This window comes from Mauremys mutica, chromosome 25, assembly GCF_020497125.1.
Source record: "Mauremys mutica isolate MM-2020 ecotype Southern chromosome 25, ASM2049712v1, whole genome shotgun sequence".
NCBI lineage: Eukaryota > Metazoa > Chordata > Testudines > Geoemydidae > Mauremys > Mauremys mutica.
This window is the reverse complement of record NC_059096.1, coordinates 2,731,803-2,745,532: the sequence shown is the minus strand read 5'-3', so window position 1 is coordinate 2,745,532 and position 13,730 is coordinate 2,731,803.

The following is a 13,730-nucleotide window of genomic DNA, read 5'->3' as shown; positions in this document are numbered from 1 at the left end:
CCCCCTTCTCTCTAGGCCCTGAGCTGGCTCTCAGGAGGGATTTTAGCTTCACAACACGCCTGGAGGGGAGCGAAGGGCAGATGGGGAACAGGGGCTTGGCTCGCGTAAGGAATCCGGGGCAGAGTTGGGAACTGAGCACAGGTCTCCTGCAGCCCAGCTGGCCTGCCCACAAAGGGGATCTAGCAGCTCCTTGTCAGAAGGAATGAAACCCACAAAGGCAAAGTCCAAGGGGGTTTCTAGTCCACCCCTCAATTTCAGGGCTATTGCTGCCACTGCCTGGGGGCTAATGGGTCATATGAGGCCTGAGCCAGGGCATTTGAATCCAGACCTGATCAGCCTTAGAGGATATGCAGACCCAGGAGTTCATGTCAGAGCCATCCCAGCCATCCTAATAGGACTGTGTATAAAGGCAAGTGTTGTGGCAGTGCCGTAGTCTCAGAAAACGACTCTTGCTTGGTGCACGAAAGGGCCTGTGCCCAAATGCTGGCCAAGGCCTCCCCACAGGGGCGAAATCTGACTCCAGTCACAGCATCCAGCACTTAGCAATGGGCACAGGAGATATACGCAGACCGGCAGATGTTCTTTCCAAACAGCATCATGGACACGCTGCCTGCAACCGAACGAATCCAGAATCAGAGAATAAATACAGGGCTGGAACAAATTCAGTGCAAAGCAATTGAATCCAGGTGCAACACAACCTCGGCTTTGCTGGCTGGCTACGGTTAGCAATGAGCTTTCTTCCTGTTGCAGATGGTCTCTGGGGCCATACGCAGACCTGCGCCACTGGCTCTGGGCTCAGACCGTTCAGGTTTGCTGCACTCCAGCCCAGCTCTGACGCATGCGGTACCTTCCACCCTATTTCAGGTTCCGATACAAAGGAAAACAGCAGCAGCAAAGTCTCCCAACTGAAAATACTGATGCTGAAGGTGTGGGGGGAGGATCACACCTGGAGGATTGATGCGTCCTCTCCCCCAAGATTAAAACCAGATCAGATAATGCCCCCTGAGTGTCTCCAGTTTCTGCTGGTGAGGCAAAGGTCTCCAGGAGCCCAGCGTGAACAGCGATCTACCAAATAGCTGTAGAGAGAGGTGTGTGTGTGTTTAGAAATCACAAGATTATGCAGTGTCCTGTGCTAACAGTAAACACCTGTCTGATACCTGAGAGTGTGTGTGCGCGCGTGTGTGTGGTCGGTCGGGACAAGTGCGTTCACACGGTTTGTCGCCTAAAACCAGTGACAATTGCCCAGTTTAAAAAGACTTTCAACACACTCCCGTCCCCACTTCAAACCAATTTCTGCCAGGCCACAGCAGGACTCTGACCGTAGCTGCTCAGCGGACAGCTGCTCTTAGGAACAACGTTCAGTCATTATGGGTCTGGGAAACGAAGGGCGAGATCCTGCCCGTTGGCAGCCACGCTCCTGTTCATTCCAGTGGGCGTCTCCTGCACCCTCTGTGTCCCAACACTGGGCAGGGGGCATCACCAGGCTAGCAGATCGGTGGCTTGAGCTGTCGCACCATAAGGAGAGACCGACACTAACATCCCGTGTGTCCGTTGGCAATGTTACCTTTTACATGGCACCCCAGTGCCACGGGCAGGGAGGAAATCAGTCCTGGCAATGAAGCAGAGCCTTCTTGAGAGGAGAATCGCTTTCCCCCGCCAAACCCTGAGTCATTGACATACGAAATGAGCTGCAGCCCGCCTGCTGGGAAGGAGAAAAGACCAGGGCTCGGATGGAGCGGAGGAGAACGGGGAGATCTCATTTATTGTGCCGGTCTCCTTGTGCTTATTGTGTAAACCCCAAAGACAGAGGAATTTGGCGGAGCCGTTAAACCACTGCGTGTGGAAGCAGGAAACGGAGTAAAGACTATGTCGGGATAAGGGCAACGGGCCGCTTTGGAGTTTAAAAAGTTCTTACGCACTTCGAAAGTATCTCGAGACATGTATTATTTCCTGTCCGTGCTCTGAAACTGGATAAGCCACTTAACCTGGGCGTGCCGCATGTGCCACATAACAGCGCCGCCAACTCGCATGATTTGATTGTCTTTGCGGTTGTACTGAGAGCCAGAGCTCCAGGATCCTGGGTTATGGGACAATCTCAGCTTTCGTCTCAAAGGCAAGTTTCTAGCCCTCCTGGTCACAGACAAAAGCTGGAAAATCTGAAGGCTTAGGCCCAGAAGGCAAACAAACAGAACCTGCCATTTGTTAGCCCTTTGGAAACATCTCAAGATTTTTTAAGACAATCTCATGATTATTTTGGGAGGGGGCCGACCCATGAGTTTTGAACACCCGGTGTTTGAACATTGGTGAGTCTGATGCTACTTACGGCTGCTTTGTAAAGCGCGCTGAGCTCTCTAAGGGTGTGTCTGCAGTGCCACGGGACGTGTGACACATGGAGCTACCGGAGCTACCAGCATGGCCAAGGACGCCCAGGTCCGGCCCCAGGCTCCCTGGCGGGCATGTCGAATGTTCACCTGAATGGAAACGTGCAGAAGCCCTGATCCTGTGGCTGCAGCCCTTCATTTCCAAACTCGTCTACAAAAATAGAGTTGAAAATAACATGACGCTCGATTATTAAGAATTTATCGTCTGAGATTTATTAACCGTAGAAAAGATCCCACCCCGATGGCCTCGCTAGGAGAACATGATCTAATCAAGTCATTCTAAACGAGCTAAACGCTGGCTGATTATTAGAACCATATTTTGCTGCCAGGCTTATCACTGATGCAAGGGTAAGTGGTCCCGCTGCCAACCCTCAGAAAACATGCCTGTAGCATTCCCGGGTCATTTCATCCCTAGCAAAACCAGCCCTTTCCATCCAAATGAAACACTTGGTGGGGAAGTTGAAATTGATGTGTGACAAAGACGGTGCCTCCTGAAAATATGGTAATACGCTCCTGGATGGTCTTTTTAGGGAAGTGTGCCCACCTCAAACGACTGGAGTGTCCAAAGGGCGGGGCGTCTCTTTGAGAAATTACGGTATGCTATTGTTTTCCAGAGGCTCAAACCGCAGAAGGTTTTGCAGAGTTCAGAAAGGCAGCCAAAGCAATTCCATCCTCCTCCTGGTGAGCTGTAAAAACGCAGCACGGAGCCCTCACCTGACCTGCTCGGTGGGGCTCAGCTTGCCGAAGAGGAGGATTCGGCTGGGCCAGAACCCACCCAGCTGCCTGCCTGCAGCTCATGCGGCACGAAGCGACCTACCTGCCCCAGCTCCGACAGGAACCGTTTCTTGTGCTGGAAGCCGAGCCAGGGCTGAGACGCTTGGCCCTGGCCCAGGGCGGAGCTGAGAGCGGGTGAGCTCAGGATGGCAAAGCCAGCTCCTGGGACAGGGGCGAGAAGCGGCTAATTCCCATCCCCAGCCCCCCTCCGGGCAACAGCTTGTCTTGGAGGCGGGGGAGGGGACCGTTTCCTCCTTTGATTTCTTTTAGCTCCGATTTTTTTTTTTTAAACAAAATTTCCTGTGACTAAAACTAATGCCAAGAACGTCTGCAGCGAACCGCTCCAGTGCCGGGCTGTGCGACTAGGAGGCATTCAGAAAAGTCACCCCCAGGGCCCTGGCCAGCCAGGCCTGGCTTTTGCGCTGAGCCCCAAGGGGCAGCTTTCCCTGCTGGCATCTAGCACTGGGCTTCCATGGTCACAAGTGGCTAGTGGTTTTGGGGGCCCGATGAGAGACTCTTCCAAAAGGGCCTGACTGTCCCAGGTGGGTGCCCAGCACTTTCGGAAAGGCAGCCCCTCCCCCCCACTCCTGGCCTCTCAAATCCCCCTCCCCACAGCAGCCAGGCTTCTCCTATCGCCACCCGCTTCTGCAGATTCAGGCGTAAGGATTTTTTCCCCACCCACCATTGAAGCTCAGTCCCCTCTGGGCGGTGGCACCACAGCTGTTTAACCACCGGCAGTTCAGGCCGGGCTGCGAAGGTGAATGGGATTGTAGGGAGGCAGCGTGTTGGTGCAAAGAGAGCCAGGGATCACTAGGGACCACGCGCTGCCCGGCCCAGGCTTTCATACAGCCGCTGGGGCACCACGCATGCTACTGACGCCCCAGGGAAGAGCACCCCCCTGAACGACCCCCTTCCTTTCCTGCAGCCCCTCGGCAGGCTCCCCTCTGAGCAAGGACCCAGCTTCCTTTAGGAGCTCGGGCAGGACTAGTTCTATCCCGCAGGCAGCACAGCCTGGGTCCTGCGAGTGGAGGGGGAATGTGGCAAATCTCGCACTCGTCTCCTTCCCCAGTGCCCGTCCCTCCAGCTGCAATTCTGCCCTGAAGCCAGCAATGGCCCAGAGGGGCTCGGGGGGCAGGGACACTGAGGGTAACCGAGGTGATGGGCGGCAGCAGAGGCAGCCCCGTAGAGGCCGCCCTTAAATCTCTTCCCCTTTATTTCGGGAGGAGGAGCTTGCTCTACCGTGTGTGCAGAGCTGCAGGAGCCAGACGGGACTCCCCGGGAGCTGCCACGCGGGGGTTCCTTTTGCTTTCATTCAAATACACGGCCCCGTCCCCGCCTGCCTCTCGCTGTGCCTGGGCTGGCGAGGAGCTGGCGGGAAGGCTGGTGAGTGTCAGGCACCGCGCGGGAGAAGATGCGGACGCGGACACACGCCTGCTGGGCAAAGGGACCACAGGTCTGAGTGTGACGGGGTGGGGCTACAGGGAAACGTCTGGATGAACAAGTGGAGGAGTCGGTGACGTGGCCAGAGCAGGAGAATCCGTGGGCTGTGTTCACAGGAGGCGGGGGAGGACTCCGCACCCCGAGGAGGGGTTCAACTGCTGCTTTGTTCTCAACCAGAGAAGTCAAGAGGGTGAGAACGTCCTGCCCCTTTCAAGGCCACATACAATAGGGCTTCTTCCCTCAGCCCCCGTCCGACGCAGCCGTGCTGAGTGTGGCTCCCTACTGCCAAGCTAAGGAGCGGTCGAGGAAGGCCAACAACCTCTCTCGGTCAGAAACAGCAGCCGTCACTGGGCTACGTGGCACAACGGACACGCCTGTCGATTTCTGTCTATCGTCTCCAGGCAGCTGCGGCTGGAGATCTGTCCCTGCCCCGACTCTCATGGCCACCCCAGTCACAGCGTGCAAAGAGCCCCTAACTCGTTCCCCAGGGTGAGCTCGCCCTGCAAATCCCTGCAGCGCCAAGCTGGAGACGCCCATCAACCACGCAGGCCTCTGCAGGGTTCGGGGCAGAAAGCCAGGCTTCCTCTGCCGATGCCAGGCGGGGCGCGTGAACCCAGCCCTGCTCGGCGATGGCGCTCGGGAGCTGCTTCGCGGCAGGGTGGAGTTGGCGATGGGCGGATTCCTGGGGTCTGCGATGAGGGCCGACATGTCAGGGAAACAGCCTGGGCCAAGGGGGTCCTGAGCAGGGGCTGCAGCAGCCGTTCCCCTCCTCGGAGCCGGCCCAGGGCTGGCCTCCAGCCGACAGGGGCTTGCACTGCAGGGCATGGGGCAGAGGAATAGCAGGAGGCATGCTCCCTGCCCCACAGAAGAGAGGAAGAAGCTCCAGTGGGTAGGCCACCTTTCTGGGCATGCACCATGGCTTTTGCTCAAGGGGCCAAGTTCTGAGCAGAAATCGGTGTGCACTGGCCCAGCTCCGTTGGCTAAAGGAGCCGGATGCACCAGCCGGGAGTTCAGCCTGTGCTGAGCGCCAGTGGCATCGCCGAACTTAGCACATGTGCCCCCGGCCAGCGCTGGCTTTGGGACGGAGCCTGTGGCCAGAGCAGGCCCAGGCCCTGATTAGGTCAATTAAGCAGGATTTACGGGGTGCATAGGCCTGAGGCCAGTGCTCTCTACAGGGGGGACTGCGGCAGGGCCCGAGATCCTTAGCCTATTAGGCTGCGGTTTGTCTCTCCACAACACTAGCTCCACCGCTTGCCGTCTCGTTTCCAAGGCTTTACCCAGCCCGGTTGTCAACCCGTGGGATGAGGCTGCCACCCCTTTCCTGGGACAACTATGCCAGACCCTAAGCGCCCTCTGGTCACCCAGTGCTGGGCTCTAACCACTGGACCACACTGCCACACTTAGTGACCTTCAGTTTCCTGGCACTAGAGACTCCAGGCCAAATGGATCCCTATTACAACCCCCATCGGCTCAACTGCCCCCCAAATCTCCTGCACCAGACAACCCCCTGCCCCACACAACGGCATACGGATGAGAAACAGGCGGCGACCGGGCCCACGCACATGTTGGCTCTGTGGGGGATGCACGGGGAGGTCTAGCTAAGCTGGTCCCGGTGGATAAACCTTTTATCTCAAGGTGGATCAAGGTGTCTCATCTGGCAAGTCTCACTGGGGGCCTGTTTGCTGTAGTTCCAGGGGGCTGGCAGCTGAGAGGCTGCAGCTGGCGTGGTTGCTGGAGAAGCCAGAACAAATATTTTAGGTTTATTTCCATTTGATGACTATCTGTGCTGGCGAGAGCTGCAGCCCGCAGAGGAGCCCTGCACATGTGCATGCAATCAGGGGCTGTAATATCCTGCAGATGGAGCGGCACTGCTAGGGGGAGGGGAGGGACATTTTCCATAGGGCTCGTTCTCTTCCATACAAGATTTGCTGCCCGCTGCTCTCAGAAGTTTGGGGCCAGGGCTTCATGAATGCAGGAGGCGGGCTGGGGCCCAACCCACAGATCCAGCAGGCCCCAGCTCCGCCCAGGAACCCAGGTCAGCGTCTCAGCTTTGCCGCTCTGATTTGGATCGCCGTGTGCGAATGGGCCTGTCATAAATAGTTAGTTAAGGGTTAAGTTTCCACCTGTAAAGGGTTAACACATAGTACCTGGTGAACACCTGACCTGAGGACCAATCAGGGAAGAGAATTTAAAATTCCTAGGAGGGAACTTTTTCTCTCTGTTCTTGTGTGTGTTGTTCTTAGCCGTTTGGAGTTACAAGGGTCCAGATGTTTAATCAAGTCTTCTACAAGTTTCCATCTTTCTGAACTAATTTCTTCTAGTCAAGATAGTGAGTATTAGTAAGGTACTCTGTGTCCTCATCTAATAATCCTATGTTTGCAATTCTGTGTGTTTGTTATCGATTATTCTTAATTCTGCCTGTATTGTTTGTACTGAGAAGGAGGGAGGATTCTCTCCAGAAATTGATAAGGTTATCCCCTATGAATGTCCAGCTTGGACTCATAGAGATTGTGTATTTTCTTGTTTTTCTTTTAATAAATTCTTTCTATAAAGATTTGATTAAATCCCTTCTACTGTGGATTCAGGGGGAGGGGGCTAAGAGACTCTCTCTCGGTGGTGAGACAGGCTTATCTCCGGGCAGAGAAGGGAGGGAGGAGAAGGGGAGGTTTCTCCCTCTGTGAGTTGATCTGTGTTTCCCCAGGGAACGTCTTTGGGAAGAGGAGGGGGAAAACAGGGGTGTCCCGGCCCACGTAAATTGACCGGGTGGTGGCAGCAAAAAGGAGACCTACCCTAGGATTTTAGGGTGGGGGGATACATGCTGGTCCTCAACTTGAAACCCCTTTCAAGTGAGGGTGAGACCAGAGGGAAACCAAGGCGGGTCCCCACATTGGAACCCAACAGCTCCAAGTGGGGGTGAGATCATGATAGGGCCGGAAGGCTCCGAATCCCCCCGCAGCAAGGGGCCTGGCCCCAGACATTGAAAGCAGTCGGCGGGGACACTTTGCAGAACCGAAAGCCAAGCAGTGCCCCTGTTTTTTGCCCATCAGTGTCTCCAAGCGCTTGGACGAGGGTTAATTAACGAAGCCACACAGGCATCCTCCAGGAGAAGAGTCAGCATCCCGAGCCCTGGTTTAATGGTGGGGAAACTGAGGCATTGAGTGGACAAAGGAATTGTCCAAGGCCAAGTGGCAAGTCTGTGGCAGAGATAGGAAGCAAAGTAGGTTCTAACCATTAGACTCCAGCCCCTTCCTTTTCAGGGGCTAATGCTGACAAGGAGTTATTCAAACAATCCCTGAGAAATCCCAGGGCACCAGCGACCCTGCTTCACTTCTTTTGGTGTAGACACTCACAACGGCGCTGGGAGAGGGTCTCCCGTTGGGCTGGTTACTCCACCTCCCTGAGAGGCGGGAGCCAGGATGAGGGAAGAATCCGTCCCTCGACCTAGCGCTGTCTACACTGGGGCTCAGGTGGGGTTAGCTGCGCTGCTTGCGGGGGTGTGTGTGTGTATTTTTCACCCCGCTGAGCCACCTAGCTGGGTCGACGGGACTTTTGCATGTAGACCTGGCCCAGAGACCTGCAGCCCTGTTCAGCCACGTCTCGTCTCTCCTCAGCGCTGGCCTGGCTCCTCACGCTTTGTTCCCCGAGGTTTTACCCGGTGTGCTTGGAATTATCCCCTGGGGCAAGGCTCTGACCCCGTTCCTGAGGTTACTATGCAAGAGCCTGATACCTCTCCCTGCCCAGAGCTCCTCCAACACCCAGCCTCAATGTCCCCATATTCCTCCCAGCCCCGCACCCCACGCAGCACCCCAAGGAATTCCTCTGCGCCCCCCGACACTTGCAGGCACTGATCCTACCCCCTTCCCCCGTCCTGCCCGTAGAGAGGGACCTGGAACTCATGCGGGGCAGTGCTGAAGCTAGGGCAGTTTTAGAGCCCCCACCCCAGCCTTCCCTAAAGTCTCACCGGGACATGGAATGGGGCCTCCCAGAGAGCAAAGGGTTAAACCTACAGTGCCCGGAAGGGAGCTGAGACCCCGATGAGCCTGCGTCAGCCCCTCCCAGACTGGGGGATTTGTGGACCCAGAGGAGCTCCCCTGGGGTCCTGCTCAGTGATGGGGAACCTCTGGCTGGCGCCTGCTGTCAGGAGCTGCGGCTGGAGCCCTGCGCTACCCTAGGCCTCGGCCCGCTCTCACTGCAGAGAAAACGGGGGGTCTCGTGGGCTGCCCGCCGGCCTCCCGGCGCCCTGGGCGCTGCTCTTGCCCGTGGGGGGGAGATGTGGGGCCACTGGGGGGTGGGAGGCAGGCGAGCCCCGTGGATGGGCACGTTCTCTGTCCCTGCGCACAGCAAGCTCCCAGCCACTGGGCCCAGATCACGGCCCCGCGGCAGGCCGGGCTCGGCCGGGGTGAGGGATAAGTGATGACAGAGGGGAGCCGGCTCAAGGCAGCTTAGGAGTGGAAAAAATGCTTGAAATGAAAAATTGTCTGGTGTGGAGATCCTGGATTGGGCTGCGGGGAGCTGGCCCCGGGCCGGCCTTTGTCTGTGCACAGGCCGGTGTCTGAAATGCTGCGGGTCGGCCTGCACCAGCAGAACCCGCTCTGCGGGCAGGAGTTGGATCAAACACTGGGGCGCTGCCCCCCCTTCAGTCACGGTTGTGGCACAGGCTCCCTCCCTCGCTGTTCAACAAGCCAGTCTCCTCTCCTGCAGCCAGCGCGACTCTGTTACATGAGAACGGCCAGCCTGGGTCAGACCGATGGTCTAGCCAGCCTGGGTCCTGGCTTCCTCAACCGGCCGGTGCCAGATGCTTCAGAGTGAATGACCGGTGCAGGGCAGTTACTGGATGATCCATCCCCTGTCATCTAGTCCCAGCTTCTGCAATGTGAACTTATCCCCTTCCGTTTTGAGCCCTGTTATATTTTTGGCCTTCACAACATCCCCTGGCAGTGAGTTCCACAGGTTGTTTCCCTTTTGTTTGTTTTAAACTTGCTGCGTGTTGATGTCATTGGGTGACCCCTGATTCTTCTGTTATGTGAAGGGGTAAACAACACTGCCCTAGTCACTGCCCCCACATCGTGCATGGTTTTATAGACCTCTCTCCTATCCCCCCTTCGCTGTGTGTTCTCTAAACTGAGCAGTCCCAGGCATTTTAATCTGGAAGCTGTTCTAGACCCTCTGTCATTTCTCTTGCCCTTCTCTGCACCGTTTCCAATCCAAATCTCTCTCTTCTGAGACGGGGCGACCAGACCTGCACGCAGGATTCCAGCTGTGGGCGTAGCATGGATTTACGTAGCGGCGTTGGGATACTTTCTGGTTATCGATCCCTTTCCTAATGGGGCCTAACGTTCGGTTCGCCTTTCTGACTGCTGCGGCCCTTGGAGCGGACGTTTTCAGAGAACACTCTGCAACGACGCCAAGATCTCGCTCTTGAGTGCTAACAGCTAATGTAGACCCATCATTTGGTGTGTCCAGCTGGGATTATTTGTGCATTGCTCGACACTTATCAACACTGAATTTCACCTGCCCTGTTGTCGCCCAGTCCCCCAGGTTCGTGGGATCCCTTTGTAACTTGTCGCAGTCCACTTGTCTTGAGTCAGTTCATATTGCCGTATCCCTACCCTGTTTCCTATACTTCAAACAGTCTCTGATCCAGCAGAGGACCTGCCCTCTTAGCCCGTGACAGCTCACTTTGCTTGGGAGCCTTCTGTGAGGGACCTTGGCAAAGGCTTTCAGAAGTCTGAGTGACGCCCAGTTCACCCGGGGGTGAGCCAGAGGAGAGTCAGCTTCAGGGTCTATTTCCATCCACACACATGGGGAGTGAGAGGACGATACGTCAGCCGGGGCTACAGATTCCAACCCGAGCCAGCCTTGCAAACAGAGTCAATCCCAGAGCAGAATGGCCACCAGGAAAGTGCGTGGGGGGCCTCCTTGCCGGAGAACAGAGAACTAGTGAATATCCAGCCAGGCCTGGCCGGAGGGGACGTTGCTGTCTTGGCCAACAGCAAGGACTGAGTTAAAAGCATGAGCCTCCACCGTGTGAGCTACAGCCCCAGGCTGCATAACCGCGGCTCTGACAGCCCCTCTCCTCCTCTGCAGCTGTCGCACGCACTGAGCACGGAGCTACACGGGCACGAGGAGCGAGATGGGCCTCGCCATCTCTAGTGTCTCGTGGTCAGGCTGAGTCGAGGGGCCTGTTAGCTTTAGCTGTGGTTGCTGAGGCGGAGAGAGATCCCCCAGCCCAGAACAAGAGAGCTGTGTGCTGACCGAGAACTTCCCGCCAGAGACACGACTCATCTCAGGTCCCACAGCGAGTCAGGTACAAAGCCAGGCTTAGGATCCTGACTCCAAGAGCCCTGCCCTGACTGCTAGACCACACTGCCATCCCAGGGAATAGAACCCAGGAGTCCTGACGCCCAGCCCCCCACCCACCCACCGGCTCACAATCCCTTCGCAGTGCTGGGAACAGAACCAATGTGTCCCCACTCCCAGCTCTGACCTTGCACGGCCTTGACTGAGATCTCCAGAAACGGGCCGTTCTGCTGCGAGGTTACCAGGTCAACGTAAAGGGGGATGTGGCGGCAAACGGGGCGTTCGCTGACTGACGCTGGCTTTATGCCCATTCGAGTTCCTGCAGCAGTGAGAGGAGGGTGATACAGACGGGGGCCGAACGGAAAAGCACAACAAAGTTAAAATAAACCACCCGGCCAGGATGGCAGGAACGTTAAAGCCTCAGCGAACTGTCGCCAACCTGCAGCCCGGACCTTTGAACTCCGAGCGGCCCGAAGCCAAGAAAGAAACGGGAAGGGTGATGGGGGCAGGGAACGAAAAACTAACAATAAAACCCGCACAGACAAAAATCCTGCCCCTCCAGCCTGGGAGATTAGAGTCAATGAGACATTAGTAACTGTAGATTTCCTGCAGATGTTGTTTGCAGAACAGTTTCCCCGGGGCTGGCTGCGTTTGAATTGAAGCACTCGGAGCTCATGGGAGCTCTGCAGAGGCAGGCCCATTGCTCCTAAGAGGCACTGGCCTCCCCTAGCCACCTGAGGTCTCAGGCTTCGCCGCTTTTGTACCTACCTGCGGATTCGTTACAAAGACATTCAACCCCACACGAGTGACGCCGGAATCACAGTCAGGAGCTCCGAGCTCTTGGGCTGTGCTTTGCTTTGATACGAAGATGAAGCCAGACGAGGTATTGCAGCCATTCTAGCAAGAACTAACGCTTGCTCTCCTGGCTACCCGGCTACGGAGGGAATCTGTGCACGTCTCTCAGGCCGTGCCATTCTCGTTAGCAACAACGGGGCTCAGACATGCTAACGACCCCCAGACTCGGCGGCACGTGCTGGGGTCATTGGCTTGGCCCTCTGAATTTGACTGACTAAGACAGGCCCTGAGCCCAACTGCTCAGCTGGTGCAGTGCCACTGAAGCTGACCCTCCGCGACCTGGTTTTCAGAGCTCTGCGGAGCATTTGCAACTCCCATTAAACTCCGGCCTGGAGGAATTCGAAGGGAGAGGGACGAAGGGTTAAACATCTTTGCCCAATAGCTGCAAAGTGTTCTGCTCTGGCACTGGGCCACCAGCAGAGAGCGCGCAACTTAACTGACGCTCCTCTCCTCCTTGACCTGAGCCCTGAACACTTTTTACACTGATGACGTCTGCAGAAGAGAAGAATGAGGGGGGATTTGATAGCTGCATTCAACTACCTGAAAGGGGGTTCCAAAGAGGATGGATCTAGACTGTTCTCAGTGGTACCTGATGACAGAACAAGGTGCAATGGTCTCAAGTTGCAGTGGGGGAGGTTTAGGTTGGACATTAGGAAAAACTTTTTCACTAGTAGGGTGCTGAAGCACTGGAATGGGTTACCTAGGGAGGTGGTGGAATCTCCTTCCTTAGAGATTTTTAAGGTCAGGCTTGACAAAGCCCTGGCTGGGATGATTTAGTTGGGTTTGGTCCTGCTTTGAGCAGGGGGTTGGACTAGATACCTCCTGAGGTCCCTTCCAACCCTGAGATTCTATGAGTCAATGATTCTATGATGTAACCAATGATGTCATTGACCAAGGACACATTCCAAAGCCCATTGAACTTCCAGGGCTTCGGATCATACCAAAGCCATGGCCGTTTGAGTCCAGGAAGCAAACCCCATGTTCGTCAAGGGGAAAGAGACAGCACTGGACAGGGAAAGGAAGTGGGGGAGCTTTGAGAACCATTTAGAAATGGGTTTGGCAAGTTTCTGTCCTAGCTTCACCTAATGCCACATCATTTCAAACGAAGCATGTGACCCGAAACACTGACACAGCAACAGGCTGTGAAATGCGAACTTCTGAATGGAGACGGTGCCAAGCTGGGAAAAGACACCGAGGCAGGCTTCAGAAGTTCAGGCGAGGACAGACAGAGGGAGGTGTGAGGCGGTAGCCAAGGTAAATTATTCAGGGCCAGCCAGAGGGCTGTTCTGCGGCTCGTAGGAGCACGTCATGCGTATGTGGGAGCGTGTGCGCACTCCCCCCACCCCGGGAGAGTGTCAGGCTGGATTTGGGGGCAGAAAGACGTTTTTGAAGCATCCACTTTTGAGAAGTCGGGCTGATGGGGAGCTGCTCTGAGCTCGGTTACACTGTACTGGCCACACGTCAGGGTGGGAGAGACCCTAGTGCGAGGAACTGCCCCCCAGCTCTGTCGAGAGTAATAACAACTCAGCTCACATGCAGGTGCTTTTCGTTCCCCTTTGTCCAGAGTCACATCACAGAGACAGTAATGGAGCCCCGGGCTCCGGGCCTGAGGCAGAATTGCTCCCTGCAGTACATCCTCCGGGGATCTGGCCATTCTCGATAGAGCCTTGTCTAGCGGTGAGAGCACTAGGCACCCTGACTAGTATTTGTACTGCAGGAGCTTAAAGGAGCCATTGTGCCAGATGCTGTACAAATGCACAGAAAGGGACAATCCCTGCAGCAGAAGGTTTGCAGGCTACAGAGGGAAGCCCTGAGATTCGCTCACACGGTGGGTCAGTAGCGGAAGGGGGAATAGAGCCCAGGCTTCTTAGCATCCGCACGACTACGTGAGCCACTAGAGCATGCTGCCTCAAGAGCCACTGACTCGGGCAAGTTCTGTCCCGCCTCTGGGCCTCAGTTTCCCCATCCGCCACATGGGGG